This window comes from Triticum aestivum, chromosome 4A (assembly GCF_018294505.1).
Source record: "Triticum aestivum cultivar Chinese Spring chromosome 4A, IWGSC CS RefSeq v2.1, whole genome shotgun sequence".
NCBI classification, from domain to species: Eukaryota; Viridiplantae; Streptophyta; class Magnoliopsida; order Poales; family Poaceae; genus Triticum; species Triticum aestivum.
In genome coordinates, this window is record NC_057803.1 from 37860380 (window position 1) to 37874532 (window position 14153).

Consider the following 14153-nt stretch of genomic DNA (forward strand, 5'->3'; position numbering starts at 1 on the left):
ACGCAAAATCCGGGAACATAACACCGATATGACGGAAACTAGGGCGGCAAGAGTGGAACAAAACACCAGGCATAAGGCCGAGCCTTCCACCCTTTACCAAGTATATAGATGCATTAATTAAATAAGAGATATTGTGATATCCCAACAAAATATCCATGTTCCAACATGGAACAAGCTCCAATCTTCACCTGCAACTAACAACGCTATAAGAGGGGCTGAGCAAAGCGGTAACATAGCCAAACAACGGTTTGCTAGGACAAGGTGGGTTAGAGGCTTGGCTCAACAATATGGGAGGCATGATAAGCAAGTGGTAGGTATCGCAGCATAGGCATAGCAAAAGAGCGAGCAACTAGCAAGCAAAGATAGAAGTGATTTCGAGGGTATGGTCATCTTGCCTGAGATCCCGCAAGGAAGAAGAACGAGTCCATGAAGAAGACAAACGGACGTAGTCAAACGAGTCCTCACAAACGCGACGTTATCGGAACCAACCCAAAGAAGCAACACCGAAAAGAAGCAAACAACATAGTAAACAACCATCACATAATCATGGCATGATGCACAACCAAGTATGATGCATGTCCGGTTTAAATATGCATGGCATGGCAAAGTGCACAAACAACACTACAAGTTAAGTGGAGCTCAATATGCAACGGGTTGTATATTGACGGAATAGCACATCAATTATTTAGTTCTCTCTCGTTTATGTACCCCAACAATATTAAATGTTCTTAACATGGCAAGGGTGAAGCAAAGTAAACTACCTATCTAGTCAAGTTTAAATGAGGCCAGAAGCAATGAACAACAATTCCAGAAACTCCTCATGAGCATATTATAGATTTTGTACTGTTCTTCCCTAAACATTATTTTAGAGTTGTTAAACATGCAAGATGAGTGCACCAAGTAAATCTAGGCATTTTTCTACCCCATTTACATATAAAGATTATTTAATTCGGAGCTACGGTTATTTAGTTATGAAATAAAGCATTTTAGCAAGTTATTTAAACAAATTTTAAAAAACAGCATTTTAAACATTTTAAACATGGATGAAATTTGCATATTATTAAACTAGACAAAATTCTAAGCAACTTTCATATATAATTCATTTTAAACCGATGCACCAATTGGGAGTTATTATATGCATGATCCACAAGGGCTTTCCTGCAAAAATGCTCTCCTCTGGAAAAATAGACAAATTGCAGATCTGAAAAAAAACCAGAGGCGGGCCGAATCTGAAGCAAACTGGGTCTACAAAAAGAGAAGACACAACAGAGGCTCCGCTGGGTCTCACCATGGGCTTCGGCCCAGTCCAAGCAGTGGTGGGGCAGGCTGGATCTGTAGGGGAAGCAGCGGCCCGACGTGCAGTGTGGGCGGCTGGGCCTTGGCGCCGGGGTCAACAGCAGCGACAGGCCAAATCTCACGGTCGCGGTCAAACAGCTGGAGCGCTGCACTCTGCTCCTCACGAACAGCAGCGCACGAGAAGAAGGACGCAGCGGCGGACTCGGCGTAATGCGGGGCTCCGGCGGCGCAGGGACTTGGCGAAGGCGACGAGCGGCGCTGGGCGAACGGGTGCCTCGCCCCCTGCTCGTCAGCAAGCAGAGCAGCGGCAGCTTCTTGGCGCAGCTGCAGGCGCGGGAACACCGGAGATGGCCGGGGACGCGGGGACTGCGTCAGATCCGGCCGGAGGGAGCCCGTCTCTGAAGATGGTGGCGTCGGCTGACTTCAGGCGCAGGGAAAGGGCACCTGGCGCGGATTGCGAGGAAGCTGGAGGGCGAAGTGCTCGGGTGTGAGCTCGAGCTCGAGGAAGACGACGAGGAGGCAGCAGCCTCGGGCAGGGAGGAGCTCTGGCGGGGGTCGCGGCTCCACGTGCAGCGATGGGGTGCTCGGGTTTAGCTGTTGCTGCGGGCACGAGGAGAAACAGAGGAGGCCAGCGACACGAGGTGGCTCTTTTCTTCTGTGGAGCTTGCTCCGGCGAGGCAACCAGAGGCGTTGGTGGTTCTAGGAGCTCGGGGAGGCTGGCTGTAGCGGGGAACGAGGGCATGGGCGTGATGCAGATCGGGCACCGGGCGAGACAGGGAGGAGGAGAAAAGGACGCGGGGCATGGCGCTGGTTGGTTGGGCACGGAGAGCAAGGGGAAAAATGGCGATGCCTGGTAGGTGGATCGGGAGGGGAGCTGGTGGTTGGCTGGATCAGGAAGGATCCCGATGTAGATGGTGGGAAAAGTGGCGGCGGCGGGTGAGGGGATGGATGGGACAAGTGCCCTAGGTTTTAGTTGTCCAAAAATAGTCTAGGAGTGAACTATATATATGGAAAAGAGGGAAGTTTAGGGGCTAAACCGTCCTTCCAATTAAAATCAAGCGGTCGAGAAAAAACACTAGTAAGTCCAAATAAGAAAACAGTGATGTTTTGTAGACGTTTGGGGATGATCCGGACACAACCGTGACGACTGCTCGGGTCGGGTTCGGGACAACTTCCGGACACGCGCGAGGGGTTCGATGCACTGTGCAGAGATGGTAGGCATGGCCTAGGTGAACTGTGGCGAGGCTGAGAGGAGAGAAGAGAGAGAGGGCCCGGCAGCAGTTTTCGGAGACCGAAAACATCCGACGATAGACCGGCTATACTGCCGCTATAGTTATCCGTTGGGGCGTCAAACGAACTCCGAATGCGATGAAATTTGACAGGCGGTCTATCTACACTATAATAAGTCCGCACGCCAACTCTCATCCCATTCTGAGAACATTATCCAGCCACTTATAAAATAATATTTCGAACGTGCCGCGGGCGCTTGCGAGTGTGTTGGACTCAGAACGGACAACGGAAAGAACGAGGAGGCCGGGGCGGATGCAAGTTTTAAAACATGATGATGCAATGCACATGATGACATGATAAGATGCAACACGCAAGCAAATGACATGACAACAACAGCGAATAACAGGAAGACACCTGGCACAACGGTCTCGGGGTGTTACAATCCCAAAAGCTCATACTGAGAGTAGTCTACATCTTGGCCACGCTCATTCTCGATGATCATGTTGTGCATGATCACACAAGCGTGCATTATGCACCAAAGCATCTTTTGATCCCAAAATCTAGCCGGTCCTCTCACAATAGCAAATTGGGCTTGCAAAATCCCAAAACATCTCTCCACATCTTTTCTAGCCGCCGCCTGAGCATTGTGGAAATCAAGGTTTTTCTTACCTTCTGGCTTTTTTAACGGCTTGACAAAGGTTTGCCACTTTGGATAGATGCCATCCGCTAGATAATAGCCATAGTTGTATGTACGACCATTTGCTACAAACTGCACCGGTGGCAACTCCCCATTTGCAATCTTACTCCTCAGCGGTGACCGGTTGGCAACATTGATGTCATTCAAAAATTCAGGCATTCCAAAGAATGCATGCCAAATCAAAGTCTCTTGATCGGCCACCGCTTCAAGGATTATAGTGGAACCCTTTTTTTGGCCGTGGAATTGCCCATGCCATGCCTTTGGACAATTCTTCCAAGTCCAATGCATGCAATCTATTGAGCCAAGCATGCCAGGAAAGTCGCGAGCTTTGTTCATTGCTAAAAGCCTTGCGACGTCTTCAGCGTTGGGAGATCTTAAATACTCCTCGCCAAACACTTGCACAATTCCGACTGCGAAGCGCTTGACACACATGATGGCCTGGCTCTCACCCATAGCCAAGTGATCATCAACTAGATCAGCCGGTATACCGTATGCCAACATACTCAAAGCGGCTGTCACCTTCTGAAAGGTGCTATGCCCGAGCTCTCTGGCGGCATTCCTCCTTTGCTGAAAAAAGCGGTCATGGCTCGCTAGTTTCTCTGCAATGCGCCTGAACAACTCGGTGCTTATCCTAAACCGGCGACGAAAATACGACTCGGGGTATGTGGGATTCTCCGCAAAATAATGCCTGATCAATCTGTTGTGGGCATCGATCCTATCCCTCCAAATTTTTTGCCGACCCATAACCGAACCACCGTGCTTCGGTTTTTTTATTAATATGCATAGCTAGGATCATTGCAAGATCCTCCTCCTCTTCCATATCAAATTCTTCTTCGGAAGAATCATACGACGAACTCATCTACAATGTTGAATACTATGCTATAAATAAAAAACTACAATCAACATGCACGAAATTCATGGCTTTTGAGCAATACATACCTTCTAGGCGTTTTGTCGAACACCTTGCGGGCGCCGAGCGGCAGCGAGCGTGCGGGCGCTGTTCGTCGGAGGACCAGCACGCGCGCGGGGCAGCGGGACTAGAGGGGCCCCGGAGAAAGTGCGCGCAGGGCGGGGATAGGCCGGGAAAGCACCGGAACGGTCGCCGGGTGGCGCGGTCGGCGGCGGCGGCGGCGCGGCTGGAGGGGGGGGGATGGGAGGTGCGAGCGAGTGCGCGAGAGTCCAGCGCGCGGGAGCGGGCGCAGCAAATAAGCGGCGCGCGATTGCGTTTCTGCCCGCGCGCTGGACTACGTATGTCGCGCGTGCTGTTTTCGCGCGCCCGCTGGAGCAACTATTCCGGTTGCGCGCGCGCTAAAACGGGGGATTTTGCGGCGCGGCGCGACGCTACTTTGACATGCCTGTTGGAGATGCTCTAAAGAAATATAAGAACATTTAGATCACTAAAGATCTAAACGCTCTCCCCACGAAACGTCATGTGTGTATATCCAAAACAATAAGTGCGCATCAACGAGGGCTTCTCACGCTAAACACGTCATCACGAGGAGATAAAAAACGTGTTACGATTGGGTGGGAGGGACTGGGACGCTCGCGTATTGGGCAGAAAGAGAGAGACAAAAAAAATCACTCTCCACCTCTCGCAGTCTCCCCCACGCACGCGATCTCCTCTCGTTCCCCACACCAACGCAGCCGCCGCCGCCTCCTCTGCTCGTTTCTCAGCCTCACCGGATTTGGGGAGCCACCGACGCGCAGGACGCGCCCCGCCGCGCCTCCCTTCCCACCCACGCAGCTGCGGGCGAGGGGTCCTCCAGATCCCCAGCTGCCGAGGACCCTGTCCTCCTCGGCGTCAGCGACGGCTACATGTCCCTCAAGGGCGTCATCCAGGTCGAGAGGGCCGGCCATACCGACGCCCAGTCCAAGCTCGTCTTCTACGTTAATCCTCTCACCCCCACAGGAGAGAGAGAAGGAGGGAGGGAGGCCAGCGAGCAAGGAGAGGGAGAGAGCAGAGTTGTCTGCTTTGCTTCGTGCACCCAATCTCCCTCTCCCCGGAGATTCTTCTCTCTCTCAAGTCTCAACCGATGGACCAGCTGGTGAATTTCATCATCCGCCCGCCCAGGTGAGCTCCCATGTTCCGTTCCTTCAGCCAACCCACCCTGCCCCACTGTCTCGATTCGGTAGGCGTAGGTTTGGATCTGAGCCACGCGGGTTTGAGGTGCGTCGGTTTGGCTCGCTGGACTTGCGCGGTCGATTGTGCTTGCCTCCCATACGATTTGCTTGTTGTTGAATTGGGGTAGGATGATTGCTTCACGCGGTCCCGTAATTCCAGTAGATTCATCCTTGTCTTTTGGATTACGCTAATGATATAGATGGCACTAGCAGTTCAGTTCGTCAGATTGATGGCGATTAATTTAGGTTACAAATGAACTTGAGTGGTTGCCTCCTGCCTGTCTGCCTGCAAATGTTGTGGTGTTGTGCTCACGAAATTGGTACTGTGGTATTTGAACTCTACTATCCTATGCTTTTTTAAGTAGTGCTTCCGTTCTACCTCAGCAAGCTACTCTATTCTCCTAAATACAAAAATTCCTAGATTTCCTATTACCGGGAGTTAGACAAGTCGATGTGGCTACAAGTAAATATTCATTAGACGAACATAAGTAGCTATGCTTCTTTAAGTAAATCCCTAACTTAATGGTCCGTACTCTGTTAACCTGTTTGATACATTGTTGCGTTGCAGAGCTGACTACAGGCCAAACGATGATCTACGGGAGCAGGAGTTTATGCTCAAGGGAAGATGGTTTCAGAGGAAGGACCTGGAGGTTATATATGTTTTATACTTCCGCATTACGGTGATAACAGATTGACAGCAACATCAGAAACCTATTTCCTTTGTCCTATTATATTACTTTTGTATGCATGATACACATTAGAAAAGAAAAGCCACCACCTTCGTTGCCAGAAAAACTCAATATCAATCTTTTGGCCTCGTTGTCTGCTAAAAAATCATGAATGGAAATCTGGATTCTATTCTCAATGGCATTAAAGCTATAAATAGCATGGTCGTTCTTTAAGATAGTGTTTAATTTGAAATCATTTAACAAGTGAGGCAGGTTCAATTTTAAACAATGCAAGTAGGATGCAAGGGATAAACAGGAATTGTGCTAGGCTGATGCGCCGGAGAGACAGAACAGGAGGCCGACCAGTCCGTGGTGTCGCCGTTGTCGTCCTTGTCCCTCATGCGCGGCAATGGAGAGAGACGATCCGTCTGGAGATCGAGTATAGGTGACCGCGTCTCTTTCCTTTCTCATCTTTCATACGCCTCTTTTTCTGTAACTATTGAAGACATGTGATGAATGGTCGCTGACTGCATTGGAGATATAACATGATTTGTTAAATTCAATCATCGTGCAATCTGCACCAACAGGCATGTGCCCAGCTAAGAGCAATCTGTAGGATATAATCTGGGGTTTGCTGCAATCATCTGCTTCAGTTTATAGGTAGAAGTACTTTATCCTTAAATGGTTGGGGGATATGAATTTAGATAACACTACTATTTCAGTTAGTGGATGGTTCTTTTCAATGTTATGTGATCATTTCTGTATTTAATATGGAATCAAGGTTACAGTTGAATGTATCTTGTACCATACCCCCATGAATCTAATTACAAACAACAATGAGCAATGACTTCTCAGGCTAAAATATTTCTGCTATCTCACTCAAGAGCAATAAATATACCCACTGAAGACTGATAGAAAACTACAACCTTACTTTGAGCCGTGCATCTGACAATAACAGTTCTCTCTTTTTGCATGTTTAAAATCCGCATATTTTCTTGGAATAATTTCAGTAACAAAATTGAATGGCTTGGTGTATGCTCACATATCCCAGCTCTTACAAGCTACCATAAGGCATGTTTCAGACTGTTATTGTATACTATATTGCTTACTCTAGGATTGGATTTTGTGTTAACTGCTTTTCGTTGTAGTTTTCTGTAGCCGCTTGCGCTCTCTATTCATTATATATATTTTTGTTTCTTCGCAGGAGCCGTCTACCTCTGTTACTGATAAAAACTGGCCAGAGGGGATCTGCTTTACCCCCTGATCCTCTCCGCGATTGGGAGGTTGAGCCATGGCCTACCCGTGCTTGATACCGAGATGTTCAAGATGGCCGACCCGTTCATTGCTGGTCAGAAAAACCTGTCCGCCTCTTCTTTTTTCCTCTGCTGTTCTTCTGTTGGATGAAGGGGTTACTAACTTATTCGGGTCTTCTGCAGGTTGGTTTCTTAGTGCCTACCTCCTTGCGGGATTTGGCGATGATGCCAAAGGAAGCAATGGGCTGTTGGGATACCGGTAATTATCTCCTATCAGCACTTGCATTCAAAACCCAAACTGACCTTCAATCTAATGGAACATACGTACATTCACTGATTTGTATACTTATTAGTTTTGCCCAGAAGAACATAGATGTTTGTTTTATAATATGTATTTATGGACATTTCACAGTGTACACCCATTTACTTAGCAGACCAATTAGCTGTTGCTTGTTAATGTCCTGGTCCATCAAGCTATCCATGTCCGTTCTGCTGAACACGTGCTCTATCATAGATTCTCCATAGTTCTTTCTGTGTGATAGATTGTAACCTACCTTTATCAATACATCCATTGTATGCATACGTCAAATTTTATTAAGGTGATTTGGCGCTCTTCTTTTTCTTTGGACTCATGCGTGGTGGTTATAAGCCAAGGAATGGTGGAAGTGCATCACAAATTCTCTTTCGTATGATCAATCATCTACATTACGTGATATCATCTAATGCACATGACTCATTGTCACGCAAGTGGCTCCAGCAAAACCTAATAAAAATGCTAATCAGGCTTAAGGTGCATTTTTTTCAACAAGTAGACTAAACATGTCGGCAAGTAAATAAAAAAGGACTGGGAGGGTCGATTAAGTTCGGCGATAGTTGACATATGCTCATTTGTTTTCCTAATATGATGTTATGGTGGCGTTCATCTGTGTGCTACGCCATTTGGCTGTGTCGCTGTATGATGGCGATCCATTGTCTGAATTTGGGTCGCGGTGCAGGTCTCGGCAGCACCCAAATATTCGCTCATATTGGTGATAGTCTGATAGCAATGCCTTTTGGGATTTGTAGGCTGGGGGATTATTCAGTGTATGTGGGCCTTGGCAGAGCACAGTCACTTAACCCTGTGAGTGTTATATGCTGTACTTCACATACCTTTATCCAGCCTGAATATATCAACCTGGAAGAATTCTTGTCCATGAGATGGAGAGCCTGTATGCGTCCATTCCCATATCCTTCATGAGACGCTCATCTTCCTGCGTTTTTTGGCAATTAAGGATCAGTACTACTTAGTTTCAATTCATTGCATTGGAACTTAAATTCAAAGATGTTCTCATAGTAATGCTCTTAGTTAACAACTTTAGGCATATAATTTATGAAAAAATAAGGATATAATTAAAAAGCACGACTGTATTGGTTTATTGGAATTCAGGAGCGAATTTCAATGTCCTTTTTGCTGTATGTGCTAGATTCGCAGTTGTTGTGCATATGATTAGTTGCTATGTTTGGCATAGAGTTGGATTTTGCTGACAAATTGCTTGCAAGGCTGATAGGTTTGTTGATATGCCTCATATGCAGGCTCCTATCCCACTGTAGAAGTTGTCTGTTGTGGAGATGACTGGGTTCCATGGCTAACATAACACATTTTACCTGTTAGGTACTCCATCTGGTTGGATAGCAAATTGCGTTTTAATGTTGATTCAATGCTTATCATTAAGTATTTCTTATGGAGAAAGAAAGCAGAGTATGCCATTTCAGCGCACTACGATTGCACATGTGTCTGGGAGGAAGTTCTTCAGAACAAGCGCTTAAACAAGTACAATCACACTGCTATCGACGAGAATTTTACTTTTATCAGTCTAAGGGCTTGTGAAGTTTAATGCCTCTGGCCAAGATCCTGTTCTACCGAGTTTTAAGTAGCATTTACTTATGTTTGATAAATTCTAGCTTGGTATTTTTGAAGTATTCTAAGAATACTGCAGTTTTTTGGATTACCATGGTTTTAATTACAACGAGGTGTTTGGCTGCCATTAACAACAATGGTTTTAAAACTGCAGTATTGGATAAACTGTGGTTTTTTCTCTGTATAAAAAAAAGAACTCCAAACCTCTTTTTAAAAAGCAGAGCAGCTGAAAAGAAGGTACTATCGTCATTATCTTCTTCCCTGATGTGCTAATAAATCGCTCCATCTAGCCGCTGGTACCTGCGGATGGTGCCGCGACCCATCCTCATATGCGACCGGAGGGGAGCACCGCGTCGCTGCTACCTGTGCACCACGGAGGTCACCCTCATATGGGACCGGAGGGGACCACTGCGCCGCTGCTACCTGTTTGCTTCAGTTCATATGCATGGACGCGAATGGCAAGGGCTAGCCAACCTACCGAGCTAGATTAACGCAACGGGAACAGTTGACAACCGGCCAGCTGCATGTCTTTGCATTGCTACCACAACAAGCTAGATGCTTCTGCCTAATGGCTAGGCAACAAATTTTACAACTTTATGTGTTGTAGCCAAACACGTGCTTTGTATTCTTAATACTCCAAAAAACTCTGCTAACTTAAAACCATGGTATTGTGTACCTACTGACTGAATTACTGCAGTTTTTGATACTTTAGTTTTTCTGATACTTTGCTATCAAACACAGCCTAAATGAATTGATCAAGTGTATAACAATTGTGCAGATGTGCCCGATGGTTCTTTCATCGTGTGTGCCCTTACACCAATGTCTAATTTATTTTCATGCCTTTGGTTCAATGAGGTCAACTGTTTCACCTCCCGTGATCAATTGAGTTTTACATACACTTGCTTGAAGCTCACGAGAATGAACGCTTGAAGATATTTCACCTAAATATGTTTAAGGTAATAAATATTCTGATAGAGCCTTCCTTCTGCTGGCTGAGCTCCTCCTGATATGATGTATTTTATCTTAGTTAAATCTTAATAAATAGTTACTGTCAATGGTAGTACATGCCTATGCAAAAAGGAAAAAAATGTCGAACTTGTGTTATCTATGTTAACATTTCTTTTCATCGTATCAATGCTTACACAGGTTCACATAGAATCTTAATATGGTTATTTTCATTTTATTGTTAAAACAACACTGAAAGAAGAGCAGTACCTAAACTGTTCCACACCAAACTAATTGAAATACAGATCCACCCCCGACAAACCTTCGTACGGATAAAAAATCGTTCATTGATGCCAATCTTAGACTGCCATTGAGGAATTGAGGGCGGGATACTATTCATTTTGATGCATGTATCATGCATTCAGTCTGGTGGGGGTGGAGCAGTGAGGCTGGAGACCCAGGCAGGGGACGCCTCAGGGCTTGGAGGAGAGGTCGACGATACGGACAAGGAGCAGTAGCCTCATGGATCTGCAGTGAAGCGTCATCGAGGGATGGCTGATGTCAAGGTGAGCTCCTGTCAATCCTTCTCCCTCTTTAACTCCTGATCTGTGTCACTCTCTCTCCCTCTCTTTCTGCCTATATATGCAAAGATCGCACTGTTTATTTCCTTCTCAATGTTGTTACCGTGTTCATGTTTTTTTTGGAAATTAAGAGGACTGTATGCACTTTGTAAGCATATAAATGTTTTTTCTCCTATCATTTTTTTTGACATGATGATAGGTTCTGGAATTTTGGAGTTAACAAATCTGTTTACATATTTGTTTGTCAGGCACACATAGCTCCGGCTGCCGCGGATAGGAAGTACTCGACGCATGATATCCTCCTGACTCTGACTGAACCCTGTTTCGTGCAAACATGCTCTGTATTTTTTTGGTAGGAACATTTAACTCTAAAGACATAACTATTCAGACTGCAAGATTTTTGCTTTGGGTTTCAGAAGAACTGTATAGACATGCTTGTTGTAGTATCTGTGTTATGTACTCAGTGTCAAATACAAAGTTCAAATATCATTTGATACAAGGAACAGGCATCTGAACTTTATAAAAGTAGATATAGCAAACATTAGGCTTGATTGCATTAATAATTTATATAGTTGCAGATGTACTTACTTCTGGTACTAATCATTTGATGCTTTTCTTTTTATTTCCACCATTACAAGATTAAGCTTGACAGTGAAATCTTGGATAGTATGTAACACCTTTTCTGCATATTTAGAATATGTATGCAAACTCACACTGGTTTAATTTTGCTTTGGTTTTACTAACCAAATTAGTTTCAATAATCCAGTTCCATTTTTGTCTTCCCTGCTAATTTGCGGCTTTCTGTGCCAGATACATCATAGTTAATAAAAAAACTTCTGCTGTAATGGAGGTACTCATCTTTAGTAGTGTGCTTAATTTGATTCATCACCTCAAGTGTTTTACACAAAATTTGAACTATGTGTATCTACTGGTGAGTCCTTGGGCCTCGCTCTATTTCAGTTTTCAAGATGGAAGAATGTCTTAAAGTTTCAACTACTATTTACTAATTGTAGGCTCCTTAGAAGATTCCACCTAATCTTTAGAAACAGAAAATTATAAGTATATTGTCCGCTAGATGCAAGCATGAGTAGCTCAAAACTGAAACGCTGCCATCTCGGACCTCCTCCATGGTTTGCCAGGCTACCAAGATCAATAATGTAGCGACATGAGGAGGGAATTTGATCAAGACATAAGTAGGTAAATACCCCTAGCTATTTTCTTTATATATTTTGCCCTTCTCTCACTGTATTCTATTTTGCCTTTTAGTGATTGTAAAATTAAAGTCTTCAATAAACATACATTTACTTATGCTTCAGAGGATAAGCCTTCTGTAAATACACCCACCCACGCCTAAGATTTTAGCAAATAAATCTTGGCTCAATAACTTTTGTTTTTAATGGAAGGAACAATTTCTTCAGTGACTAACTACATCTTTTTCTTTGCTAGGCTGTAGACAAGATAGGTGATATTAAATGTTTCCTCACAAATAACCTCTCTAATTGACGAGAATAACTGGGTATGTAACAATGTTAACATTGGTAGTTTATCGGCACAGTACTAATGTTGCCTTAATGCACAATAAACTCAAATATCGTCCTCTCAGTATATGCCTCTACAAAAGGGTGCTTAATGAATTCAATGGTTTGCCTCATTTGTACAGAAATTTGGACCATTCTAGCTCATTGAGATAGTTTCTAATTTAGTTTGTTGATTATATTTTATTACTACAGTTTTACTGGGCTGTGTCCTCATGGATTTCAAGTTTCGCTGGAGATATGTCATCTGCCAATGTTAGAAGAATAGGTGCTTCCATAGAAAAAGGTCTTTGTCTCGATTCCTTCCCTTTGAAGGAAACTCCAAATCGAGTCGTCGCGCCATGCCTAGGCTTGCTAAAAGCTAACTCATGTCTTAGAGATTTTTAGTAGCGAATTTAAGTGCATGGTTACTGATGTGGCTATGGAATGCACGGGTTGTACAGCAACTAAGTTTGTAGAGTGAATTCACGTGCTCATAAAGGAAGTGGTGAAACCCAATAAACAATATCATATGGATGCATCTTAAGAGGTGCACAATTGGCATATATTTCGATTGTGCTCCTTCAGGCCATCTTTGATGCTCAGATTGTGCTTTCATTGACATTCACATATTCTTGTTGTTATTGTGTATGTGCAGCTACTGATATAGGTCTCTTATATGAATGTTAGATGTCATTTCTAAATTCATGTTGTAACTATTTCTGCCTTGCTAAGCTGAGATCAGGGACTGCTGGTCATTTCTGAAGATCAGGACACAACCAGCCTCATTTCTAAAGATCAGGACCCAACCAGCCATCCTAATCTGAGTGTCGGATATTTGGAAGTTTGAAGAAGCCTAACATGCATAACATTAGGAGCCCCCCTCTCCCAGTCGAGATCAGGCAAGGCAGATGGGAAGCAGCGGCGCCCCCTCTCCCTCGAGCTCTAGATCCATGGCACCAGCATCGAGGTAAGTAGCAGCACCTCCTCTTCCATCATTTTTTCACCATCTCCGATTAAGGAGCTTTAGATTTGCTCATTTGTATGAAAGGTTGACTCAAATTTTGAAGGACGTCCCATATACTTTAGTGCTTATCTGTTTGTCTTAAATTCTTATGGCCTGATCTCTGCCCATAGGAATGTGACTATTGGCTCTGTTGTCTCTTAAAACAGAAAATGGATAATGCAAATTTGGTGACTAAACTTGGTGACAAGCTCCCCGTCTCTCTTCTCTGCATGTATCCCCATCTCTGTTCTTAGGAGACATGCTGAAGAGTGTCTTCCTCTCGTTGCTTTGCAGGTCATATCTCAGAATACATCATGTCAAGAACTGGTAGCCAAAGATCTCCATGGAACTGAGTGACATTTCTTGGTGACTTTACAATATTCAGCTTGAAGCCCTTAAATTTCCAGTAGTTGTGTCCTTATTGTTTTGGTGTAGCACTTCATGTAACAATTGAATGCTGAATTCATTACTTCATGAGTATGTGTGGCCTCTCTCCCTCTGTCTGATTCTATATCATGCCTTTCAGTGTTTTGTGTTTTAGATTCCATAATCTCCTTGTATTTGAGTGTCATTTATTTGGCTCCTTCAATATTTGTAGTGCAACTTCCTAAATGTCATGTCCATGTGTTACCAAAGATAGAAAAAAGAAACTGGAATGGGCGGCTGCCAACCTAGCACCGCACATCTTCCTCTCAGGAGGCGTCACAAGGTGGCGCCCCAACCCCTAGTATATATATCAATGCACCAATTCTCCTCATCCTGAACCAACTTCAAGAGCTTAGTGGAGATCTCAGTTTCTTTTCAGTTTAGTCATGTTCGTAGAGGGTCCAATGTAACTCGCCGGAAGAGCAGATCGACCGGTGGTGGCTGCAGACACGAGTTGGGAAGATAGAGAACTTGTCGTCGATTCCGACGCTGGTGGCCGACTTGGGCTTGCGTGCGGGT

The 14153-nt window shown here is 44.7% G+C and overlaps 1 long non-coding RNA gene across 39 annotated transcripts; it reads left to right on the forward strand.

Annotated features, from left to right (window-relative positions):
* Positions 1 to 4769: 4769 nt before the first annotated feature.
* LOC123084991 (uncharacterized) lies at positions 4770 to 13797 on the forward strand. Of its 39 annotated transcripts, none has more exons than XR_006439504.1 (10): positions 4770 to 5294; positions 5913 to 6457; positions 7217 to 7360; positions 7449 to 7524; positions 8261 to 8385; positions 8838 to 8916; positions 9941 to 10118; positions 10533 to 10673; positions 10937 to 13172; positions 13503 to 13797. It is a non-coding gene; the product is annotated as an uncharacterized lncRNA (long non-coding RNA). The 39 variants fall into 39 exon arrangements; XR_006439507.1 differs by having other exon boundaries at positions 8331 to 10118; positions 10937 to 11040; positions 11499 to 11619; positions 11702 to 13172; XR_006439512.1 differs by having other exon boundaries at positions 8331 to 10118; positions 10937 to 11040; positions 11510 to 11619; positions 11702 to 13172.
* The last annotated feature ends 356 nt before the right edge of the window (positions 13798 to 14153 follow it).